Here is a 25,393-nt window from a genome sequence, read left to right on the forward strand (position 1 = left end):
CCAGCTTTGTTTGAATCAGTAACACCGACATGTCCTGTGGCCATTTAATTTGTTTAGCTACCTTCTCAAATGAAATGAAAAAGGCTTCCACTTCCTTCTCATCAAACCTTGGCAATGCTTGGACATATTTAAATAGATTCCCACCAAGCTTTCGACTATGACGCTCTTTCTCACTATCCTCATCACTATCATCCAATTGTACGTTTCCCTTTACGTCAGCCAATTTTAACTGATTTTCATGTTTCATAGCCATTTTCTGAAGTTCAAACTCCCTCTCTTTATCTTTTTCCCTGATCTGTATCTCCCTTTCTCTTTCTTTTTGTTCTGCTAGGGCTATTCTTTCTTTTCTCCTTTCTTCTCTCTCCTTTTCTTTTTCCTCTCTCTCTCTTTCCCTTTCTTTTTCCTCTCTCTCACTCTCGTATTCAAGCCGCTTTAATGTTTCTGATGTTCCATTTGTTTAATTTGCAACTGAATTTTTGCCATTTCCAATGAGTCAAACTCTATCTCAGGCAACTTTAAATGCTTAGCCACCGCCATAATTACCTCAACTTTTTGCATTTTGTCAGGTAATGTTAACTGCAATGTTCTTGCCAAATCTAACAGTCTGTTTTTCGTTCCTGTACGTAAAGTACTACGTGTGACATTCTCCACCCCCAAAAACTTCTGAGCCTCTGAAAGAGCCATTGTTCACAACACTCTCCCCACTTAAACTAAAATACCACACCGGAAAAGCAACAATCCGTCACTGTCTTTAAGTTCACAAAAGCCAATCCAATAGATAGACTTTTATCCCCCTCGAGCCCCCAATTGTTATGGGGGAGGCTTTTCAGAACCCCAAAATGTATCATGGAGTTCAACCAACCTTTTAATGGATTTGTTGCTTTCCCTAGCACACGGCTTTTTCCCTCGGTGTGGGATTACAATTATGGACACGTGGGTTTTTAAACACAAAACACTGTTTATTCCATGAACTGAACTTAACATCTTAAATAAACATTGGATCTCTTAACACCGCTTACTTCAAAGATAACTCAGAAAATATTGCAACAGTAAATAATTCCCTAAAATGTTCCTTCAACCTTCCACGAGACTTAACACCTTTAAACAAAATCACATCAGGTTAAAGGTTTTACTATTATGAGTTTAAATCACACAAATTATACAGAGATGGTCTTTTATGGCAGAGATCCAGCTCACTGCAAAACACAGACACACACCAGCTCTTTTCAAAACTGCAAAACTAAACTGCAAAATGGCTGACCTGACCTCAGCTCCACCCACTCTCTGACATCACTGTTTTCTTAAAGGTACATTGCTTAAACATCCATGTCTTAAAGGTACTCTCACATGACAAGGGTTGTAGGCCTGAAGGATTATAGAGATAGGCAGGCAAAAAGCTAAATCAAGCTTTGTCCTGGAGAGTGTCAAGTTTCTTGAGTGAGCTGCACGCATTCCATCACAGATCTTACATGTGCCTTGCAGATAATGAACAGATGATGGATCAAGAATGAACCACTCCCCTCAGAATATCTAGCCTCTGACTTGCTTTTCTACCTGCAGGACTAATGCGCCTGGTCTAATTATGCTTCTGGTCACTGGTGGCCACACATCCACCGCTGCATCCAACCGCCCCCCCCCCCCCCCCCCCACCCCAGGATGTTGATGATGGGGTATCCAACAATGATAATGCTATTGAATGGCAGGGGCAGATAGTTAGATCATCTCTTGTTAGAGATGGTCATTGTCTGGCAATTGTGTGGCATGATGTTACTTGTCACTTAGCAGCCCAAGCCTGTCTGTTACTAAGCCTTGTTTCATAGAAACATAGAAAATAGAAGCTTGAGGAGGCCATTCGGTCCTTCGAGCCTGCTCCACCATTCATTATGATCATAGCTGATCATCAAGTTTAATACCCTGATACGCCTTCCCCCCATATCTCTTGATCCCTTTAGCCCCAAGAACTATATCTAATTCCTTCTCCAAATTACACAAAGTTTCAGCCTCAACTACTTTCTGTGGAATAATTATTATGGGCCAAGGTTTAGAGAACACCAAAGTATATCATGGAGTTCACCTGACCTACAAGTTTTAATAGATTTTGGTTATGGGGATCACAAGGACCCACTTTGCAGGTGTGATGCAACAGAGATCTTTAAACAAAAAACAATGTTTATTCTATGAATCCAGTTAACATTTACTAAACACACAGTAAACATCTTATGAATTACCAACACTGATACCCCCCAAAGATACAGTACTCTATACATAACACTTCATAACTTTCCTAACAACATCCAGAAGTCAAAGACCCTTTTTAACAAAGACAGTAGGTTGCATTCCTTATAGAAACAGGTGTTACTTTGAAATCATCAAGTGATCTGGAGACATTCTTTAGCATGCAGGGAAAGAGGCCAAAATACACCTCCTTGGTTTGAATGCAGCTCTCCAACTGAAAGCGAAACTAAAACTCAGAGCCAAAAACAGCTTCCAGCTCAAAACAAAAGTCAAAGCAGAGCCAGAGCTCAGCGCCACCCACACACTGACATCACTGCAGCCACTTGAGAAGACAAACATTTCTTAAAGTGGCATTTCCACGACACCTTCCCCCAAGAAAAAAAAAGTAAATCATCAACTTTAAGATGGTTTCATGTTTCACCTTTTCACTTTCTTTCAAACAACATTGACAGTAAATATACTTTTTTGTTTAACGAAACAAAACACGCAAACATTTATTATAACATAGTCCATTTTAGTTCTTCTTCCTGCAACTGGAATCCATCTTGATTGAAAGTCTCTTTGGACAAGAGGATCTCTGCATGATCCATCCATTTCACTACGCCTCGGCATTTCTCTTTAACGTCAGATACTTTAGTTCAATCCAATCACAGAGCCCCTTGTAATTCTCCAACACGGGAGCATTGGTTAACACAGCCTTCAGGCCGTCAAATGCCTGTTGATACTCAGCTGTCCACTGAAATTTGCTACGCTTCTTTAGCAAGTTCGTCAGTGGAGAGACCACATTGCTAAACTCCGGCACAGATTTCCAGTGAAATCCACTCATGCCAAGAAATCGCATTATTTCCCTTTGTATAGAGGGTATTGGAAACGCCCCAATAACTTTTGTTTTCACATCCCATGGGACCATTCGACCCTGTCCGATTGTATGGCCAAGGAAAGTGACTTGGGCTTTTCCAAATTCACTTTTGGCTAGGTTTATCACCAAACCCGCCTCCTGAAGTTGATCGAATAACTCTATTAGATGATCCAAATGTTCTTTCCATGTCTGACTAAGAATTAGCAGATCGTCGATGTATACCGCACAATTGGGTAATCCTGAAACAACTTTGTTAGTTAACCGTTGAAATGTGGCTGGGGTGTTTTTCATGCCAAATGGCATAACTTTGAATTGACTCCAGCTGGAGTCACAAAAGCTGAAATATCCTTCGCCCTTTCGGATAAAATTACCTGCCTTTAACCTTTATGTAAATCCAGTTTGGAAATCTGAGCTGATTGTCCCATTTTCTTAATGCAATCCTCCAAACGTGGGGTAGGATAAGAGTCCGTTCTTGTAACTGCATTAGCCTTTCTATAGTCCACACACAACAGTTGGGTACTGTCCTGTTTTGGTACCATCACTATGGGTGAGCTCCATTGGCTGCAACCCACTTCAATTATGCCATTTTTAAGCATACTTTCAATTTCCTTGTTAACTTGTGCCGATTTTAAAGGGTTAAGTCTGTTTGGATGTTGTTTAATTGAAACTGCTTTTCCCACATCTACAACATGTATAGCCATTTTAGTACTTCCTAACTTATCTCCACAAACCTGCCCATATGATATCAATAACTCTTTCAGGTCAGTTTGTTTTTCCTCTGGAAGGTAACTCAACAATTTGTCCCAATTTTTAAGAACATCCTCATTTTATACTTTAATTTGTGGGATGTCAAATTCACAGTCATCTGAATTTGGTTCTTCACTTTGAGTTAGAATCATTAAAACCTCCTCCTTTTTCCCTCCTTCCCTTTCAAAGAACCTTTTAAGCATATTCACATGACACACTCGGTGAGTTTTCCTTCTATCTGGCGTTCTTACCACATAATTCATCTCACTTAATTTCCTTTCAATCTGATATGGTTCACAAAACCTTGCTTTTAAAGTTTAACCTACCACTGGTAACAATACTAATACTTCATCTCCACTGAGAAAACTACGAACTTTTGCTTTCTTGTCCGCTACCCGTTTCATCACATGGTGTGCAACTTTAAATATTGTCTAGCCAATTCCCTTGCTCTATTTAATCGTTCCCTAAAATTTGACACATAATCCAATCCTGTAAGTTCCGACTAGTCACTCACCAATTTTTCCTTAATCAATTTAAGTGGTCCTCTTACCCCATGACCAAAAATTAGTTCAAAAGGACTGAATTTGGTTGACTCATTGGGTGCATCCCTAATTGCAAACAGTGCGAATGGAATTCCTTTATCCCAATCCTCTGGATAATCTTGGCAATAAGCCCTCAACATTGTCTTTAATGTCTGATGCCACCTTTCTAACGCTCCCTGGATTCTGGATGGTACGCAGTTGATTTAAATTGTTTTATTACTAAACTATCCATAACTTCTTTGAATAACCTGGAGGTAAAATTTGATCCTTGATCCGATTGAATTTCTGTGGGTAGTCCATATCTCGTAAAGAATTTAAGTAACTCCTCCACAATCTTTCTAGCTGTAATATTGTGTACTGGAATGGCCTCTGGAAACCTAATATGGGCACAGGATGCTTACTTATGTGACAAGTTGAACTGAACAATGCTATCATCAGAAAACATCACCCTTTACAGACCTAATGATGGAGGGGAGGGCACAGATAAAGAAGCTAAAGATGGTTGGGCCTAGGACACAACACTGAGGATTGCTTGCAACAGTCTGCTAGGTCTGAGATAATTGAATGCCAACAACCACAATCTTTGTGACTGATATGGCTCCAGCTATGAAAAGCTTTTCCTTGGTTCCCATTGCTTTCAATTTTACTAGCTCAAGCTCCTTGATGCTGCACCCAGTCAAATGCCACCTTGAGGTCGAGGGCAGTCACTCTCACCTCAGCTCATGAAGTGAATTGAATTGGCTGAAGGCTGGTATCAGTCTCAAGAGGGGGGGCCAAGATGAGTCATCCACTCGGCATTTCTGGCTGAGGATGGACGCAAATCCTTCAGCCTTGTCTTCTGCATTGATAAGCTGTGCTCTCCCATCATTGAGGATGGGGATATCGGTGGAGCCTCCTCCTCCTCCCGTTAGTTGTTTAATTGCCCACCGTCATTTCATGACTGGATGTGGCAGGACTGCAGAGCTCAGATCTGATCCGTTGAGATTGCTTAGCTCTGTCTGACACACGCTGTTTCCACAATTTGGCATGAGTCCTGAGTTGTAGCTTCATCGAGTTGACATCTAATTTTTAGGCATGCCTGCACCGAGGTTAATTCCCCCAGCTTGATGTTAATGGTAGAGTGGAGGATATGCTGGCTATGAGCTTGCAGATTGTGGTGATGTAATTCTGTTCCAATACACTTGTTGTGGCCTAACCAGAGAATAAGGATAAGTTCCTGGCTTTTGTACTCAATACCTTCAATTATGAAGCTCTAGATCCCTTTGCTAACTACTCAATGTGTTCTGCGACCTTCAAAGAAGCATGAAGCCCAGGTCCATGTGTGCTTGCTGTGATGAATATATGAAATTGTCTTACATCATTGTTTTTTGCAGCCATATTAAAACCTAGGCTAAAATGCTTATAAACAGTATGTCTGCTAGAGGTGTCAGTAACAGTGAGGTCATCTGTGAGGTTTGCTGGGGAAGTGTTTGCCAGTAGATACTAAAAGCCATTTTACCTGTTTGCAGATAGAAAGCTAATGTAATGTTGAATCTCACATGCTTGAATATCCTCGTCATTTATATTCATCAAAAAAGCAGAGGTCCTGCCACTGACCCTTGGGGAGCACCACTATGTACCAATCTGAAAAACAACCGTTTACCACAATTTGCTGTTTCATGTCCCAAACCACTTTACCCAACGTGAAACTGACCCTCCTATTCCATGAGCCTCTATTTTAGTAACCAACCTTTCATGCAGTGGTTTGTCAAAAACTTCCTTAAAATCCATATAGACAACATCCACTACATTTCCTCCAGTAACCTTCTCTGTTACTTCATCAAAATGATCAATTAGACTAGTCAAACACAATCTGCCTCTTACAAATCTCCTTAATTAGCTCAAAACTCTCCAAGTGCCGTTAATTTTTTCCTTGATTATTGTTTGTAAACTTTTACCCACCACCTATGTTGAATTTACTGGTCTGCCAGTATGAGAAATGTTCTTACACCCTTCTGTGAACAAGGGGTGTCACGTTTGCTACTTTCCAATTCGCTGGCAACTCTTCTAGAACTGAGGAATAATGGAAGAGTATGGCAAATTCTTTCACTATCTCCACCTTCATTTCCCTTAGCAGTCTGGAATTCAAGCATCTAGAACATAGCACATATAGTGCAGAAGGAGGCCATTCGGCCAATCGAGTCTGCATCGACCCATTTAAGCCCTCACTCCCACCCTATCCCCGTAACCCAATAACCCCTCCTAACCTTTTTGGACACTAAGGGCAATTTAGCACGGCCAATCCACCTAACCTGCACGTCTTTGGACTGAAATGAAATGAAAATTGCTTATTGTCACAAGTAGGCTTCAATGAAGTTACTGTGAAAAGCCCCTAGTCGCCACATTCCGGCGCCTGTTCGGGGAGGCTGTTACGGGAATTGAACCGTGCTGCTGGCCTGCCTTGGTCTGCTTTCCAAGCCAGCGATTTAGCCCTGTGCTAAGTGGCCAATCCACCTAACCTGCACGTCTTTGGACTGTGGGAGGAAACCGGTGTACCCGGAGGAAACCCACACAGACACGGGGAGAACGTGCAGACTCCACACAGACAGTGACCCAGCATGGAATCGAACCTAAGTTATCTAGCCCAGATAACTTATCCATTGAAAGCATAGCCAGCCTTTTCATCCTGACTCAATTTTCATTCCATCCATCACCTCTGCCATCAGTGTTTCTCCCGAAGCCTGCCCCTTCCTTGATAAATACCGATACAATGTACTCATTGCGTATTCTAGCCTTCCCCTGCATTTATGTGCATATCATTGAATCATAGAATTTGTACAGTGCAGAACGAGGCCATTCAGCCCATCGAGTCTGCACTGACCCTCCGAAACAGAACCCTACCTAGGCCCACACTTCCTCCTTATCCCCAAAACCCCAACGTGTATTTTGGACACTGAAAGGCAATTTAGCATGGCCAATCCACCTAACCAGCATATCTTTGGGATGTGGGAGGAAACCAGAGCACCTGGAGGAAACCCACGCACACACGGGAAGAAAGTGCAAACTCCTCACAGACAGTCACCCAAGGCTGGAATCGAACCCGGGTCCCTGGTGCTGTGAGGCAGCAGTGCTGACCACCGTACCACCCATTGTTAACCTCTTTGTCCCTAATAGGCTCCATCTTGCCTCTTACCACCTCCTGCCAGTGTTTGGATTCCTCTGTATGTTATCCCATTTTCATATTCTATCTTTGCCAGACTTATTTTCCTAAATGAGGTGTATTCAGAAGTGGGGCAGTTTTTAATAATACTGGACAAAGCAATTAGCAATGAAAGATATGGCTGTTTAATATTTTCAGTAATGCAAATTATTTTGGAAATGATCAAAAGATATGTAATTACCACAAGGTGTCAAGACAGGGAGCATTTTCAGTTCCTGCGAAAGGCCATGCACCGGAACATTCAACTCATTTTTTCTATCTCTACAAAGCTATCTGACCTGCTGAGAGTTTCCTGCAGTTTCTACCTTTATTTCAGATTTCCAGCATCTACAGTATTTTGCTTTTAAATCAATTTCTGCCCAATGTACTATTTGTGAATTTAAAATAGGGTACCTTCTTACAAATCCTTTATGGCCTCAGATCTTCTTTTTCCTGGATTAATTTGTTGAAATGTAATTTTTGATGATTTCATGCTTTCGCTTGTTTCGTAATTAAATGAAAATCACTTATTGTCACAAGTAGGCTTCAAATGAAGTTACTGTGAAAAGCCCTTAGTCGCCACATTCCGGCGCCTGTTCAGTAAGGCTGTTACAGGAATTGAACCGTGCTACTGGCCTGCCTTGGTCTGTTTTCAAAGCCAACGATTTAGCCCTGTGCTAGCACCGATATTTTTTTTTAAAGCTATCACGGTGATCAAGAAGGAAACTTTCTGGGGCAGCACGGTGGTGCAGCGGTTAGCACTGCTGCCTCACGGCGCCAAGGTCCCAGGTTCGATCCCGGCTCTGGGTCACTGCCTTGTGGAGTTTGCACATTCTCCCTGTGTTTGCGTGGGTTTCACCCCCACAACCCAAAGATGTTGTCGCTAGGTGGATTGGCCAGCCAAATTGTCCATTAATTGGAAAAAATGAATTGGGTACTCTAAATTTAAAAAGAAGAGAATTTCTGATGATATGTCCATTAGCTTATGTTTATCCCTTTTCTAATCTTTAAAACCCAAATCATGTTTTCCGAATACAGTTAAGTGGTCACGACTGGGACCATAATGAAGTCTTTGTTCACTCGATCTTCAAAAACATGAGACAGAATGACTTTGAGATTTCCTACAGCCAATTATGACAATAATACTGGACCAGATAGTTGAGGGGGGAGGCGGGGGGGGGGGGGGAAGAGAAAAAAGTTTCCTTTTCTTTTGCCAGACAGTACGTCTCTAGCAGATGAATACAACCATCAGCAATGTCTCCAAGTTGTCAAACAGAAGCAGGTCTGAAGACCCCCCCTCTGGCTGTAATGACCTTGTTAAAAAAAACATCTCTCTGTTGTCTTCAATCCGCTGCTATCATTCAGTCTCAGGAAATGATCACTCACTCAATAGACTCCCAATGTAATTTGGGGAGAACAAGATTCTCTTTATAATCTTGATTTCTAATTGAGTTAGAAATCGAACGACGGGGCGGGAGGGAGGCAGCGCCTCAAAACGCTTACGTGTCTGAAGCTATGTGACAGTGAATGGAACAAATAATTAATCTGGGGGGCGAAAAATACTGGGTTTGATCACAGTATCTCTGCCATCCTCCCACCTCCCGCCATGGTTACAATTAGGCGTATTAAAAAAAAACTTCACAGAATATAGACGTTTTTAAAAAATGAGCGCAGAGTGTTGACAGACAGGTGTGGAAGTTCAAAGAGGAAGCAAAACTGGTTTGTTTTGAACTGACCGCACGTGATAAAGGTCACTCAGTATCCATTATGTATCTGCATGTATCGCTGCCCCCGCTGATGAAATGTAACACTGACTTTACACTGTAGCCGGTCATAGACTGTACACAACATCTACTTGATGCAAGTCACTTTGAGCACAGGCTCACAGCCTTCCCTCTGAATACTTTTTAATTGTTTGTGATGGGAGCTGGGGGGTGGAGGAAATAGATTTTAATTATGCCTGTAAGCCATATTAATAGTCAGCCAGACAGCTAGGCGGACAACATCAAAAACAAGGTTGGAGTGAATGCGCGTGTTAATAAAATTGTACCCAATGTTTGTTTTAAAAAACATCTCCCCAGATTCAAACCGAAACATCATTTTGAAACAGATTAAAACCGTGACACTGATAGAAATCGGACTGAAATATCCTTGGACTCTTGTTGATCGATACATTTCCCTCCATTGATGATAGAAGCCAAGCACATTCCAATGCAAGCTATTCCCAACAGACAATGGCTGGTTTAGCACATTGGGCTAAATAGCTGGCTTTTAAAGCAGACTAAGGCAGGCTAGCAGCAGGGTTCAATTCCCGTACCAGCCTCCCCGAACAGACGCCGGAATGTGGCGACTAGGGGCTTTTCACAGTAACTTCATTTGAAGCCCACTTGTGACAAAAGCGATTTTCATTTTTTGCATTTCAATGGTGGTGAATGGGGAGGTGAACGTTTATGTCAGGTGAAACACACACCTTTACATGAACACTGCCTCCCCTTGATCAAATCGCTGATCTATGGGTCACGTTGGACTTCCTCACATCCAGTCTCTATAGATGCAATGGATTCACAAATAAAGTGAAATCCCATTTTATTGATTTGAGGTCTGGCAACGCTCAAAGCAAGACAATTTCAGTCAGGATTTCTTCAGGTAAAACCCACCTGATGTAACAGCCTTGACAAAGAGTCACCCAGACTCGAATCGCTCGCTCTCTCCTCTCTCCACAGATGCTGCCAGACCTGCTGAGGTTGTCCAGCGTTTTTGTGTCCGATTCCAGCATCCGCCGTAATTTGCTTTTAAGTAACCAAATTGCCATGTCCTGTCAGGTTTGGCACCGTTCGTGCTTTTCTCACTGAATATGTCTGAAATATTCTGCACAATCTTTCTATTGAACTTATAATGTAGCATGGCGCAGCTATATATATTTTTTTAAGTGTCTTTCAATTTAATTGTGGAAATTGTGCAATGTATTTAAAATCGAAGTTTAGCTGGAGAAGTGGCGGGATTTATCACAATGCATCAAAACTTTTTCCAATGTAATGAAGATGATGGGGTGAATATTGGACACTTTGGCCATTTATCACACTGAAGGTTTTTTAAAAATATACATGTTGAAGCTTTAGCTTTGCTGCCAGGAAATGTTAGCTTTGACATCGAATGACAGATAATTGTAACTAGCACCCAGGGGTGTGATACACACTGACGGATGTACTCTCAGGCCAGATGGTTATGGACATTGAAATGCAGCATGGAACCCAGTTTGAAGGTATCAAGAGTTCCATCACTGCGTTCATTTAGATAGAAAAAGGAGAAACTTGAATTTATATGTCACCTTTTACCACCTCAAGACGCTTTTCAAGTGTCGTCACTGCTGTGAGGGGCGCAGCAGCCAGATTGAACACGGCAAGATCCCACAACCAGATAATCTGTTGTGTGTGATGTTAGTTGAGGGGGTATATTTACCAGCTCTTCTGCCCTGCTCTTCTTCGAAGTGTATGGAATGTTTTATTTCTCTCTGAGGCGAGAGCTGGGGGCTTCGGTTTAGTGAGTGAAGCACTCGCTCCTGGTGCCATTGGTGCGTTACCTTAGTCTGGAACCTACAATTTTCTAAATCGGATGCGAGAGTGCTACCTCTGAGCCAAGGCGGGCGTCTAGATGTGTTGGTAGCGTTGGCAGTTGGGGGAAAAAAGCAACAACTAGCAGTGGTGCTCTGTAATACGTACGTGAGAAAACATGCTTGGAACACAATCCTGGTGGGGTTGTACGGAAGGCAGGTTCTATAAACACAGGCACTTGAGTCTGGAACCTCTGCTATAGGCACCCGCCTCACCGTGGAATGAGACTTTATTTTTAACCTGATGTATTTTTTTAAATTTAAGCCTCCTCGCAACCTTGGCATGGCCGCTGATGTGCAGGTGGAGTTCGAGTTCACCCCAACAGGAGGCGCCAGCTCTTCGGTAACTCGACCCAGCAAGTTGTTGAGATTGTGACAGGTTTGCCATTTGCGACTGAAGTAAAGACGCGTGACGGGTTCTGAGCTACTTAGGAGGAAGGTTATTGATAAACGCAAGTAAGTGAATGATTTGAAAATGAAACCAGGCCGAGTTGCAAATTTGCGTTCAGCAGTACAGTGCTAATTATTAAGGGGCGTCAAGTATGCTGTGAAATGGACAGCGATATCTGATCTGTTTCATATTTAGAGCACGGGATTAGTGATTTCCTTCAGGACCCGAAGCTATTGTGGAAACGAGACAAAAAATTGATGCGCTTTGTTGCCGTATCCTCCCTCTGCCTGTTTTCTTTTTGTACCTGTGTTGTTTTGGGGCCATTGATACCAAGCCTGGCTCGGGCAGGGGCGCTGCCCAGCCCAATGAAAGCGAACCTAACATTGGCCCAGATCAGAGACGGGACTCGGGTGAATAAAGGCAGCCTGTCTCGTGTCTCAAATTGAATGAGCGGGTTAACTCGGGCTCTGATACCTTGTTACTGTAAATAAAAGGCGTAAAGCAGTCCTTCCTTGAAGAGCAGGCTGGAATAATGGTGTGGCTGTGAAATATGTAGCTAATTAAACCTATTGGTGTAAACTAATAAAGTATACGTGCCCGCTAGATTCCTTATTCTAATGAATCTGAAATAATTTGCTTTGAGTGATGAATTTTCTGTTAACAGTGGGTAGTATAATTATGACATTTATCACTGGGTAGCTCATTAGACTACCTGCCCCATATCAGGGCATTGTGTTTTCAGTAAGAGTGGATCTTAATCAAGTCTTAGCTGAAGACCCCCTCGCCCCCACCCCACACACCCCTCCCACAAAAATGGGCGGGGGCCTTTTCCAAACTGTTTTCACTGGGGGGTTTCGACTCTTCTTCATACACTTCACCTCGATCACATTACAGAGAAAGCGGTAATGTGTCCTCAACATTTACCAAAAGCTCATTAAAGGACAGACAATGGAGGCTCCTCCGAGGCTCCCCATTCAAGTCGCTTCATAATTCTCTCTTGTTTTAATAGTTGGAACAAATTAATTATTCCATCGTGAGAACGGTATTATTCACATCATTCATCTGGATGAATGGCTTGGAAACTGGGGGTCTGGGTGGAATTTGAGGAGAAATTAGAAAAATGGAGCAACTTGCGCGCCAGCAGGCGACGAGAGAGAGACAATAGTTCATTAATAGTGAGGTGGTGGGTGAGGGAGTGGGGGAGGGGGGGAGCAATCAAGGTTTCAAATAAAATAGGGTTGAGCGCCTGAGATTTTAATTTCCGCATTTAGAACTAGCTCACGAGCTGTTATAAAGCAACTGGCCGATTTACAACTTTTGAGAGAAAGAATGGCGCTTATTCTATTCCCTCTTGCCCTCCCGCCCTCAATGTGTGAACGCTCATTCGCTGAGCTTTACTTTTGGGTGTCAGCAAGTACAGTTGGGGAGGCAATCACTTGATGTTAATTGAAGTTTGGATCAATAAGGCGTCGTTGTCACTCATTAGCACTCTCATTAACCCTGTCCAGTGTTCAGACTGAGTTCCCTGTCATTGAAAGTGTTGATTGGCAGGGTGCTGGGGGTGGGGAGTGCACACACACACACACACACACAGGGTCAAGATTACAATGGGAAGTCTCCTGTGTAATGATCCATCCATTCCCTTTTGATTTAGATGCTTTTGCTACCACCTGTAAAACGTGTAAATCCTCTTCCATCTCGGAAGCACCCTCCGTTGTCACTCAGTCTCAGCAACTCAATGATCCATGAAGCGACCTGAGGGGGGTGAATGGCTAAGGCTGTGTGAGCGATTACTGTGACTCCCGTCATAAATCCACGGCTTTTCACATGGTTTTTTTCTTGTTTCTTACTTGGCCATTCGGTTTCTATTTGTTATTGTCACGGATTACAGTCAATAACTAGCTGGGGACACACGACGATAGGATCACAGAGTGCGGGGTTGATTTACAGTAAACACCCCACCCACCCCCATGTGATTTCTTCTTTGACTGAAAGACTATCTGTTCGGCGGATGTTGGGTCTTTTTTTTTACCAGCAATAACCGGATTATTTACAGCCAGCAACCTTCTCGTAATAAACTGCAAAGCCAGTGTGTCCAAACCACTTCTCCATTCCCAAAGGCAGAGATTCCTGTAAACTTTGTCCAGCCTAGCTGCTGTGAAGGAGGGGGGGGGGGGGGGGGGGGCGGCGGCTGCATGTTCCTCACCTGAGAGAGGGGGCTAACTTCAATCTGAGGCGTTCATTCATTCTTAACTTCATTCCCAATAGCCTGGAAGCAAGCACCTAAAAGTACAAACATATATTTCACTGTAGTTTTCACACTCATAAAAAGGGTTATTTTCTTTTGTTAACGCTTAACGCACGATATTCCCAGAAAGCAGCGACGGGATGGGGGGTGAGGTGGGCAGGAGGGTGTAGATATTCTGACATAATTGTCCTACTTAAACTCTGATCCGATTTGAGGAGATTCCGTTAAATGAGAGGGATTTGTGATTCGAGTCTGTTTGGGATCGACTTTTCTGAAAACAATATAATGGACAACTAAGTTTTGAAGTGTTGAAAATGCTTATAAAATCTGATCGGATACGCAAGTTTGCCTCTAGAAATTAGCCGGAGTGCTGATTTTACCATTAATGATCAGGCACATTAATGTGAAGCATCTCACGTGTTGCTGCAATGCCATTTGACATGTTGGAATTGTGAACATTTCTAATAAAATTCTACCACCATTTTCAAAATCGAAACACGATAATTGGGCGTTGATTCGGCAGAGATGTGTTCATGTATTCTCCAATGTTACACCGAGGAACAGTCACGTTTCGTTGAGAATCGAGTGGCCGCATTAGTAGCCACACAAAGCAATATGGAGTGGAAAGGATTGGCAGCAAGCAGCCCATATAATGGCAGCATGTCGGGTACTGGGGCGGGGGAGGGGGGGAGGGGGACTCGAGGTTATTGCTTCCTCGGCACACGGCTGGTTATAGTTACATTACAAGCAGTTTTCTCGAAACAATCCTGGTTTCTTAGAATCCCCGGTGTTGCTGCCATGAACCAGGTAGATTTGCCAGGGAACATGATACGAAGGGTGTGGTATTGCCTTAAAGAGGAAAGCTAAGACCTGCGTTTATTTAGCACCTTGCAGGGTCTCGGGCGCCTCAAAGCATGTTGCAGCCGATGAGGTTCTGATTCGGGGGTGGGCACTGGTATCGTGCGGGAAATGCAGCCCGTTCGCGCATAGCAAGATCCCATAAACAAGAGCAAAGTAACCTGTTGTAATGATATCGTTCGAGACGTGAGCATGTGTCAGGAGACGCTGAGAGATCGCCACATGGGCCACATGAGAGGGTGGCTAGGTGTGGATGTGACAGCGCAAGGTGCCCTGGGCAGTCACTGACAGGGCTCTCCAATAATAGCGTGGCCACATCACAAGTTGAGATATTTCATTCCCACTCCACAGTATAAATATTTCCCACTTTCTCTTGTCAGTTAGCTTTGATAAAGGGTCATCTGGACTCGAAACGTGAGCTCTTTTCTCTCCCTACAGATGCTGCCAGACCTGCTGAGATTTTCCAGCATTTTCTCTTGGCATTTTTCGGGCGCAGACTGAGGCCATTTGGTCCGGCCTGTCTGCACCTGCCCTCCAAACTGAAGCTCGACGAGTACATGGGGCGGGGGGGGGGGGGTGCTGGAGGATGCGATGATGGGTTGGGTGAAGTAGTTTGGGGGAAAGAAGGTGGTAAGCGTAAACGTGTTGTTCCAATGGACTATTTCCGCGCGGTATATAAATCGCACATAAATAACAGATCCGGTGGAGCTTGCCAGGGTCCACACTGAGAGTTTGTTGGGGAATCTAAAAAGGAGCAAAGTCCGAGGGTAAGGGGGCTGGTGAGGGCAATGTCTGAGGGTAAGAGGGCTGGTGGGGCAATGTCTGAGGGTAAGGGGGCTGGTGGGGCAATGGCTGAGGGTAAAAGGGCTGGTGGGGCAATGTCTGAGGGTAAGGGGGCTGGTGAGGGCAATGTCTGAGGGTAAGGGGGTAATGTCTAAGATAAGGGGGGGGCAATGTCTGAGGATAAGGGGGCTGGTGGGGCAATGTCTGAGGGTAAGGGGGCTGGTGGGGCAATGTCTGAGGGTAAGGGGGCTGGTGAGGGCAATGTCTGAGGGTAAGGGGGTAATGTCTAAGATAGGGGGGGGTCAATGTCTGAGGGTAAGGGGGCTAAAGTCTAAAATAAGGGGGGAATGTCTGAGGGTAAGGGGTTGGGGTGGCAATGTCTGGGGGTAAGGGGCAGGGTGGGCAATATCTGAGGATAAGGGGGCGGGGTGGGCAATATCTCAGGATAAGGGGGTAGTGTCTAAGATAAGGGAGCACAGTCTGGGGACAAGGGGGGTTATGTCTGGGGATAAGGGGGCAGCGGGGGGCAATATCAGGGGGAGGGGGGCAACGTCTGAGGATAAGGGGGGGCTACGTCTGGGGACAAGGGGGCAGCGGGGGGGGGCAATATGAGGATCGGGGGAGGGGGGCAACGTCTGAGGATAAGGGGGGGCTACGTCTGGGGATAAGGGGGCAGCGGAGGGGGGGGCAATATGAGGATCGGGGGAGGGGGGCAACGTCTGAGGATAATGGGGGACCATTTAGGACTGAGTAGAGGAAGAATGTCTTCACTCAGATAGTTGTGAATCTTTGGAATTCCCTCCCACAAAAGGTGTGGCTGGTCCATCAGTGGATCCATGTTAGGATGTGGGATAGACAGAACGTTGGTCGCTCTGGGAATTAAGGGAAATGGGAAGCGATGAGTAAACTGGAGTTGAAACCCAAAGTCAGCCTTGATGGAACTGAAAGCGGAACAGGTTGGAGGGGCCGAACGATCGCGCCTAATTTTTCGGTTCTTGGGTCTGTGCTAATTTCGATTCCTGAATTGTGCTCCCGGTTGATGGCTGGGACTGAATCACTTTGGGGGGTGTTTAACCGCAATACTATTAATGAAGAGCCGGTTTCAGTCGATCTCAGCATCAAAATAGAACCGCTGCCTGGCCGGAAATCCATTAGGAAGGGTGTGAATAAGAAGATACCTGCCCGAGGTGGGCACCAGTGTGGAATCTGGTGGGAAGGAGATCTGTTAAATGATACTGGCACTCAGAGAGAGAGAGAAATAAACCCGTTCCTCTGAGATTTTACTACTGGAAGTTTTACAGGAAAATGGAATTATTCCGCGACATCCTCGCTATATTGATTTGGGTTTAAATTGTACACGGGGCTTTAGAAAAAAAAAATGACCTCCGCGCCATGACCAGGACGATATTAATGGTTTATTCTGAATAAAATTACTTCCTCTAATATGTGAGTGTGTATTCCAAGAGTGTCCTGACTTTATCTGATTTCTGCATGAACCCAGGAGCCGTCTAAACCCTTTAGCCTTTTCTGTGTTCAAGCTGCTGTGGGTCCACTATTTCTTTAATATTCAGAATTCCAGCTCACTGGACAAGCCTTTAGCACAACTGTGCCGATGTCGATATGAGGCTTTTAATTGCATTTGTTTTTCAAAAAAGTAGAGTTTGAAAATCTTGAGAACGATTCAGGTAGTGAGACGGGTTGGATTTAGGGGGATAGGGGTTGTGGATGGGCGGGGTGCATGACCACAGAGTCCTCACAGGTTTTTCCAACTTTTTGCATATTCTGTCTCTTCCCTGTCCCGTTTTCTCCCTTCTTATTTCACCCCCAACATATTTCCTGGCATTAATTCAAACAACAATTTCAGACCAGGAAACATTGGCTGTCTCTCAAAGGTTGCTCCTCCCTCCGAGAAAGGTGTGAGGGTTTGGATTTTTTCAGGAGGGTGATCAAGCATGCCCGGGGATTACCCATCTCTACCCTCAAGCCCCTTGTTGTGGGTGAGAGGCAAACCTGGTCCTGCCATGTGGTCAGATTTGTAAAGGGTCACTGGAAGCCACCTGGATCCTGGACATCACTCCAGAGGCCAAGCAAAACATTGGCAGATCCCCCAAATCCCCAAACACCCCCTCCATACCCCTCACCCCCAGTGTGGCACAGCACCCCCAGCATTGTGAGATAGAACCAACTCCGCAAAGTTAACAGCTACTATCTTTCTTTTTTTTATTTTTCGTTCATGGGATGTGGGCGTTGCTGGCTGGGTCAGCATTTATTCCCCATTTTTAAAATAAATTTAGAGTACCCAATTATTTTTTTTCCCAATTAAGGAGCAATTTAGCGTGGCCAATCCACCCACACTGCTCATCTTTGGGTTGTGGGGGTGAGGCCCTCGCAGACACGGGGAGAAAGTGCAAACTCCACACGGTAGTGACCCGGGGCTGGGATCTAACCTCGGTCCTCAGCGCCACAGGCAGCAGTGCTAACCACTGCCCCACTTTAACCCTGCCTGAAAATATTTAAGAGTCAATCATATTGTTGTGGGTCTGGAGTCACGTGTGGGCCAGGCCGGGTAAGGATGGCAGATTTCCTTCCCGAAAGGACATTAGTGAACCAGATGGGTTTTATGACAATCGATTCATGGTCATCATAAGGCTTTTAATTCCAGATTTGGTTTTTTTATCGAATTCAAATATCAGCGTCTGCCATGGTGGGATTCAAACCCGGGTCTCCAGAGCAGTACCCTGGGTGTCTGGATTGCTAATCCAGCAACAATACATTTCGAGTCAGTGTGACTCTCAGAGTGATCCAGACCCATCCAGACTGGAAACGTTAGCTCTCTTCTCTCTCCACTGATTAAATGAAATGAAAATGAAAATCGCTTATTGTCACAAGTAGGCTTCAATGAAGTTACTGTGAAAAGCCCCTCGTCGCCACATTCCGGCGCCTGTCCGGGGGGGCTGGTACAGGAATTGAACCACGCTGCTGGCTTGTCTTGGTCTGCTTTCAAAGCCAGCAATTTAGCTGTGTGCTAAACCAGCCCCAGATACTGCCAGACCTGCTGAGATTGTCCAGCGTTTTCTGTTTTTGAACCGATTGTACATTTAACACAACTGATGTACTGTGTACAGTTCTGGTCCCACATCATAGGAAGGATGTGATTGCACTGGAGAGGGCGCAGAGGGGATTTACCCGGATGCTGCCTGGGCTGGAGGGTCTGAGATACCGAGGAAAGATTGGATAGGCTGGGGCTGTTATCCTTGGAGCAGCGAAGGTTGAGAGGGGACCTGTTAGAGGTGTATAAGAATATGAGGAGAATAAATAGGGTGGATAGGACATTAGCAGAGGGGATCAATAACCAGGGGGAAAGAGATTTAAGTTAAGAGTTAGAAGGCTAAGAGGGGAGTTGAGGAGGAACCTGTTCACCCAGAGGGTGGTGGGAGTCTGGAACTCACTGCCTGAAAGGATGGTTGGGTCAGAAACTCTCAACATTTCAGAAGTGTTTAGATATTCACTTGCGCTGCTGTAACTTCCAGGGCTATGGGCCAAGCGCTGGAAATGGGATTGTTGTAGTCAGATCTTTGTTAACCGGCATGTCCATGACTGGCCGAATGATCTCCTGTGCTGTCAACATCTCTGAGTCTATGAGTGATTACAGTAGTTATCACACATCAAGATGAGTTCTTTGGGTCCTCTTGAGGTAGTTTCATATGAATAGCACTTTACTGACTCCCTCCATCCACGGTGCCCCAGACTTTGACCTCACTTTGAGTCACAGTGAAGAGAAGAGGAGGCCGTTCGGCCCTTCGTGCTCCTGCGAGCTCTCTGTAAGCGCAACTCTTCCCTGCCTTTCTGGGCGTGGCTCTGTGATGTTTGCTGTCCTCCAGCCCTGGCCCCCTTTCATTTTGGATGCTGCAGTCAAAGCTGCCGGCCCCGGGCCCTCGGCTGGTGTACTCCACACCCTCATCCCTGGCTGCCTGAGAATCTTTCCTGGTGTCACCTTTCGTTTTTCACCTTAAACCCCTGGCCTCTGGTTCTCGACCCTCTGGCCAATGGGAACAGCTTCTCCCAATCCACTCTGTGATGTTGAACACCTCTATCAAATCTCCCCCAATCTCTTCTCCAAGAGGAACTCCCCCAGCTCTCCAACCTGTCCATGTAACTTAACACCCTTCGCCCCGGAACCATTGGGTCAATGTTTTCCGCTCTCCCTCTCTCTCTCTTATCCTTATCTGTGAGGAGCCAGCGGGAGGCGCTGCAGCGCTGTGAGCAGCCAGCGGGAGGCACTGCAGTGTTGTGAGGAGCCAGCATGAGGTGCTGTGGTGCTGTGAGCAGCCAGCGGGAGGTGCTGTGGTGCTGTGAGCAGCCAGCAGGAGGCACTGCATTGTTGTGAGCAGCCAATAGGAGGTGCTGCAGTGCTGTGAGCAGCCAGCAGGCAGGGGTTGTGATGACATGCAGACATGCAGATAATGGTATACAGACAGGCACAGACAGGCAGCTCATGAACACAGGGAACAGGACATGACCAATGAGCAGGCAGGACACTCAGGGGTGGTATCTCACTATAAAAGGCACGAGGCACTCACACTCCGGCTCTTTCCACTGATGAACATCTGCAGAGTCAGTCAGGGTGTATGTACAGTATCACACCTCCAGCACGTGGCTAAGAGCTAGTCTGGTTCAGTCAGAGTAACCACACTTTGGTTAGCAGAGAGTCGAACTCATAGAGAACTATGCTAACTGCTACTGGTTCAATAAATCAGATTGAACTAACTTCAAAGTCTGGAGTATCTTTTGGTTAAAGCTGCATCCAGTTGCAGCCTGGGTTGTCCCAGAGTACATAACACGACATGCTACCAGGAGACTGCTGAATCTAGGTGGTTTACCTCAGTCCGTTCCGTGATGACCAGCGAATGTATCCCGGCACCATGGGGAAGATTCAGGCTCCTCACCAGCTCAGGACCTCCGGCAATCTCAGTGCCAACTGGCGGACATTCAAGCAAAAGTTTCTGCTGTACATCGAAGCTTCAGACCTCGTGGGTGCGTCAGATGCAAGGAAGATCGTGCTTCTCTCAACAGCGGGTGATCAAGCCATCGAACTCTTCAACTCTTTTCACTTCACCGAAGGCCAGGACAAGACAATGTTTCAGAACATCCTGGACAAGTTTGACAGTCACTGTGAAGTGGACACCAATGAAATCTTCGAGCGCTACATATTCAAACAGCGTCTACAAGGTAAAGATGAATCTTTCAACTCCTTCTTAACTAATCTCCGCCTGCTAGCGCTGTCCTGCAACTTTGGTGATATTGCTGACTCCATGATCAGAGACAAATCGTTTTTGGAGTTCGCTCTGATCCTCTGAGAGAGCAGCTACTGAAAATCAAGCATATGACCCTGCCAGTCGCGATTGAAACATGCACAGTGCATGAGCACGCCAAAAATCGCTATGCCCAGTACAAATCGGCTGAAAATGAGAAACTTGCCTCCCATGAGGCAGATAGTGTGCAGGCCACCTCCCCGATGCAGCGCCTCAGCATTGATGAAAGCGGCCATTTTGCGCGCTTTTCCCGGGGCCCCACACATGCGCGATGCAAACGGGATAACGAAGCGACCGACACCCACACTGCGCATGTGCGACGACGAACGAGGCGTCAGGATTCCGACGTCATGACGTGCTCGAACTGCAGCAATGCCCACTTAAAGAAACACTGCCTTGCAAGAGGCAGGCGATGTTTAAACTGCTGGAAGCCTGGACACTATGCAGCCTTGTGCAGGTCTGCACCACCAGTCAGGGGCCAGCACTCCCAATTCCGACGACGGCCCGTTCAGAGTGTACACCAGCGATTACAGGATTCTGATCCTGGCAGCACAACGGATCCAGAGGAAGAATGCCTGGACTCCGCCTACAGTGTGGGCATCATTACCAAATGTGAATATGCCACATTCAACTCATCACAAATTCAATCCAGCCTCGCTGTGGATTCTGCGGACGAATGGCGTGAGGTGATGCAGATCAACCACTGCTCCATCCAGTTTAAGCTGGACACAGGTGCTTCTGCCAACCTCCTCTCTCAGGCAGATTTCAAACGCATCCAGGAGCCCCTCAAGGTCCTTCCAGCAGCCTGAAGGCACCTGGACTACAACGGAAATGCCACGGCACTGGGATCCTGCCATCTACTCGTCTCCAACTGGAGCACCCATGCACGGTTACGTTTTGAAATTGTCAAGCCAGACAGGGCATCCCTACTTGGCGCGCATGCCTGCAAGCAGCTGAACCTCATGCAGCGGGTTTACACAACGACATCCCCCAATGTGGTATTGACGACATCCTCGCTCAGTATCCGGATGTGTTCGACGGGATGGGCATGCTGCCATATCGATATAAGATTCTGCTAGGACCTGATGCCAAGCCAGTGGTCCACGCACCACACCGGGTCCCGGCTCTGCTGAGGGAGCACCTGAAGGCACAGCTCAAGGATCTTCAGCAACAGGGCATAATTTCCAAGGTAACCGAACTGACTGACTAGGTCAGCTCGATGGTATGTGTTAGAAAGCCTTCGGGAGACCCGCGCATCTGCATTGATCCCAAGGATCTAAATAAGAATTTAATGCGTGAACACTACCCCATCCCCAAGTGGGAGGAACTCACCAGTGAGATGGCACATGCACGTTTTTTCACCAAGTTAGATGTGTCACATGGATTTTGGCAAATCCAGCTGGATGAGTCCAGCAGAAGGCTCTGCACCTTCAACACGCCGTTTGGCAGATACTGTTATAATTGCATGCCATTTGGCATTGTCTCGGCATCGGACATCTTCCATCGCATCATGGAGTAGATGATGGAGGGCATTGAAGGGGTTCATGTGTACGTAGACGACATTATCATATGGTCCACGATCCCTGAAGAGCATGTTTCCCGTCTCCAGCAGGTATTCCGCTGTGTCCATGCCAATGGCTTTAAGCTGAACAGGTCCACATGTTGCTTTGGCATGTCGACACTCAAGTTCCTAGGTGACCAGAACTCTCAACAGGGCGTGCGCCTGGACACAGACAATGTCAAGGCCATCGAAGCCATGAAGGTCCCTGAAGACAAGAGGTGGTGTTACGCTTCCCGGGCATGGTCGATTTTCTGGGCAAGTTCATCCCAAATCTAGCCTCACACACCACGGCCCTACGAAACCAGGTGAAAAAGTCCACTGCCTTTGAGGCACATCAGGCAGAGTGGTTGGAGCTGAAAGCCAAGCTCATCACTGCACCCGTCTTGGCATTTTTCGATCCAGACAGGGAGACAAAGATCTCGACAGATGCGAGCCAGGATGGCATCGGTGCGGTGCTGCTTCAACACGATGACACTTCATCCTGGGCACCAGTAGCCTACGCATCGAGGGCCATGACGCCCACCGAAACAAGGTATGCGCAAATAGAGTAGGAATGCCTGGGTCTTCTCACTGGCATTCTCAAGTTTCGCAACTATGTCTACGGCCTGCCGACATTCACTGTCGAGATGGATCATACGCCTCTGGCCCACATTATCCACAAGGACCTGAACGCCATGACGCCTCGGTTGCAGCGCATCCTCCTCAACTCAGAAGGTTCGACTTTGACTTAGTGTACACGCCTGGCAAGGAGCTCATCATCGCTGATGCATTGTCCCGCTCCATCACATTGCCTAGTGAACCGCTGGAAATCATCCGGCAGATTGAATTACAGGTGCAGCTGTGTGCTAGCACCCTCCCGCCGTCTGATGAGAAGGTGGTTTGTATCTGCGAGGACACTGCCAAAGAACCCCCTCTTGCAGCGTGTCATGCACCACCTCGCCATTGGCTGGCAGAAAGGGCAGTGCCCTCAATTTTACGATGTAAAGGACGGCCTGACGGTGATTAATGGTATCCTCCTCGAGCTGGACCGGATTGTCATTCCACTCAGTCTCCAGAGCTTGGTGCTCCACCAAATCCATGAGGGACACCTGGGCGTTGAGAAGTGCAGACGCAGAGCCAGGCAGGCTGCCTACTGGCCCGGTATTAGCCGGGACATCTCGAACATTGTCCTCAACTGTGCGACCTGTCAATGCTTCCAGCCAGTGCAGAGCAAGGAGACGCTCCAGCAGCATGAAATCGAGACCTCCCCGTGGTCCAAGGTTGGCATCGACCTCTTTCGTGCGAATGGTCGTGACTACGTGTTGATTATTGACTATTTCTCCAATTACCCTGAAGTCATGAAGCTCTCAGACTTCACATCTCGGACCGTCATCAAGGCCTGTAAGGAGACGTTCTCCAGGCATGGTATCCCACTCACTGTCATGAGTGACAATGGCAGGGCAGCACGGTGGCACAATGGGTTAGCCCTGTTGCCTGACGGCGCTGAGGTCCCAGGTTTGAATCCCGGCTCTGGGTCACTGTCCGTGTGGAGTTTGCACATTCTCCCCGTGTTTGCGTGGGTTTCGCCCCCACAACCCAAAGATGTGCAGGCGAGGTGGATTGGCCACGCTAAATTGCCCCTCAATTGGAAAAAATTAATTGGGTACTCTAAAAAAAATTTTTAGAAATGAGTGACAATGGCCCGTGCTTCAACAGCCACGACTGGTCTGTGTTTGCCAAGTCATACCATTTCAAACATGTCACTTCCAGCCCACACTATCCGCAGTCCAATGGGAAGGTTGAAAAAGGGGTGCACATTGTGAAGCAGCTCATCTGCAAGGCCGCGGATTCTGCTTCTGACATCTACCTCGCGCTGCTTGTGTACAGGGCGACCCCACTGTCCACTGGCATGTCGCCGGTTCAATTCCTGATGAACAGGGACCTGCGGACGACACTTCCAGTCATACCCTTGCCCAACCTGGATCATCTCCCAGTGCTGCAGAAGGTGCAGCAGCTCCGAAACCAAGAAAAGCAGGGCTATGATGCTCATGCCACAAATTTGCCCATGTTATCTCCAGCAGACACTGTCAGGATCAAGATACCGGATGGTGGCTGGTCTGCTCGTTGTTCAACAGGCTGCGCCCCGCTCGTATGTTGTACATATGGCTGATGGTTCAGTTGTGCGCCGAAACAGACGGGCACTGCGCAAAGTTGCCTGCCGCAACCGCTTTCTTCTCCATTTCTATCCGTTGTTTTGCCACCTGCTGATACCTCGAACTACGAGGCCACCAGTCAGGCTTCCATCCTGCCTATCAAGGCGCCAGCGCCCCCACGACCACCTCTCCAGCGGTCGACAAGGATCAGACGCAAGCCCCTGAGACTGGACTTATGAACATTTGTTTTGTTTGCTATGTTCTGTTTTCTCACATTAGACAGCTGTCTTCACATGTAAATACGTTCACATATGCCACCGTTTGTAAATATGTTAATATATGCCACCATATGTAAGTATGTTCCCATGTGCCAACAAAACATTTTTTTAAAGGGCGATGTCATGATATGCAGACACGCAGATGATGATATACAGACAGGCACAGACAGGCAGCTAATGAACACAGAGAACAGGACATGACCAATGAGCAGGCAGGACACACAGGGGTGGTATCTCACTATAAAAGGCACGAGGCACTCACACTCCGCCTCTTTCCACTGATGAACATCTACAGAGTGAGTCAGGGTGTATGTACAGTATCACACCTCCAGCACATGGCTAAGAACTAGTCTGGTTCAGTCAGAGTAACCACACTTTGGTTAGCAGAGAGTCCAACTCATAGAGAACTGTGCTAACTGTGCTACTGGTTCAGTGAATTAGATTCAAGGTCTGGAGTATCTTTTGGTTAAAGCTGCATCCAGTTGCAGCCTGTGTTATCCCAGAGTACATAACACAACAGGGGTGAGAACTCTTGTGTGTGAACGGAGCGGGGCAATGCTTTCACTGATAGCTGCAGCTTTGAAGGTGCAATTCGGGTTCAGTCGAGCGTTGAAACAAAAAACGAGGGATCGATAGTCCACCTGAGCTACACAGGGACA

The 25,393-nt window shown here is 46.4% G+C and overlaps 1 long non-coding RNA gene across 1 annotated transcript in view; it reads right to left on the reverse strand.

Moving 5' to 3' along the window:
* The window catches only part of LOC140426096 (uncharacterized), an 80,427-nt gene that overhangs the window by 50,121 nt on the left and 4,913 nt on the right, over positions 1 to 25,393 (reverse strand). The window contains exon 2 of the long non-coding RNA XR_011948127.1: positions 13,769 to 13,845. This is a non-coding gene — a long non-coding RNA (uncharacterized lncRNA). The remainder of the gene's footprint in view (positions 1 to 13,768; positions 13,846 to 25,393) is intronic.

Source organism: Scyliorhinus torazame, chromosome 7 (assembly GCF_047496885.1).
Source record: "Scyliorhinus torazame isolate Kashiwa2021f chromosome 7, sScyTor2.1, whole genome shotgun sequence".
NCBI classification, from domain to species: Eukaryota; Metazoa; Chordata; class Chondrichthyes; order Carcharhiniformes; family Scyliorhinidae; genus Scyliorhinus; species Scyliorhinus torazame.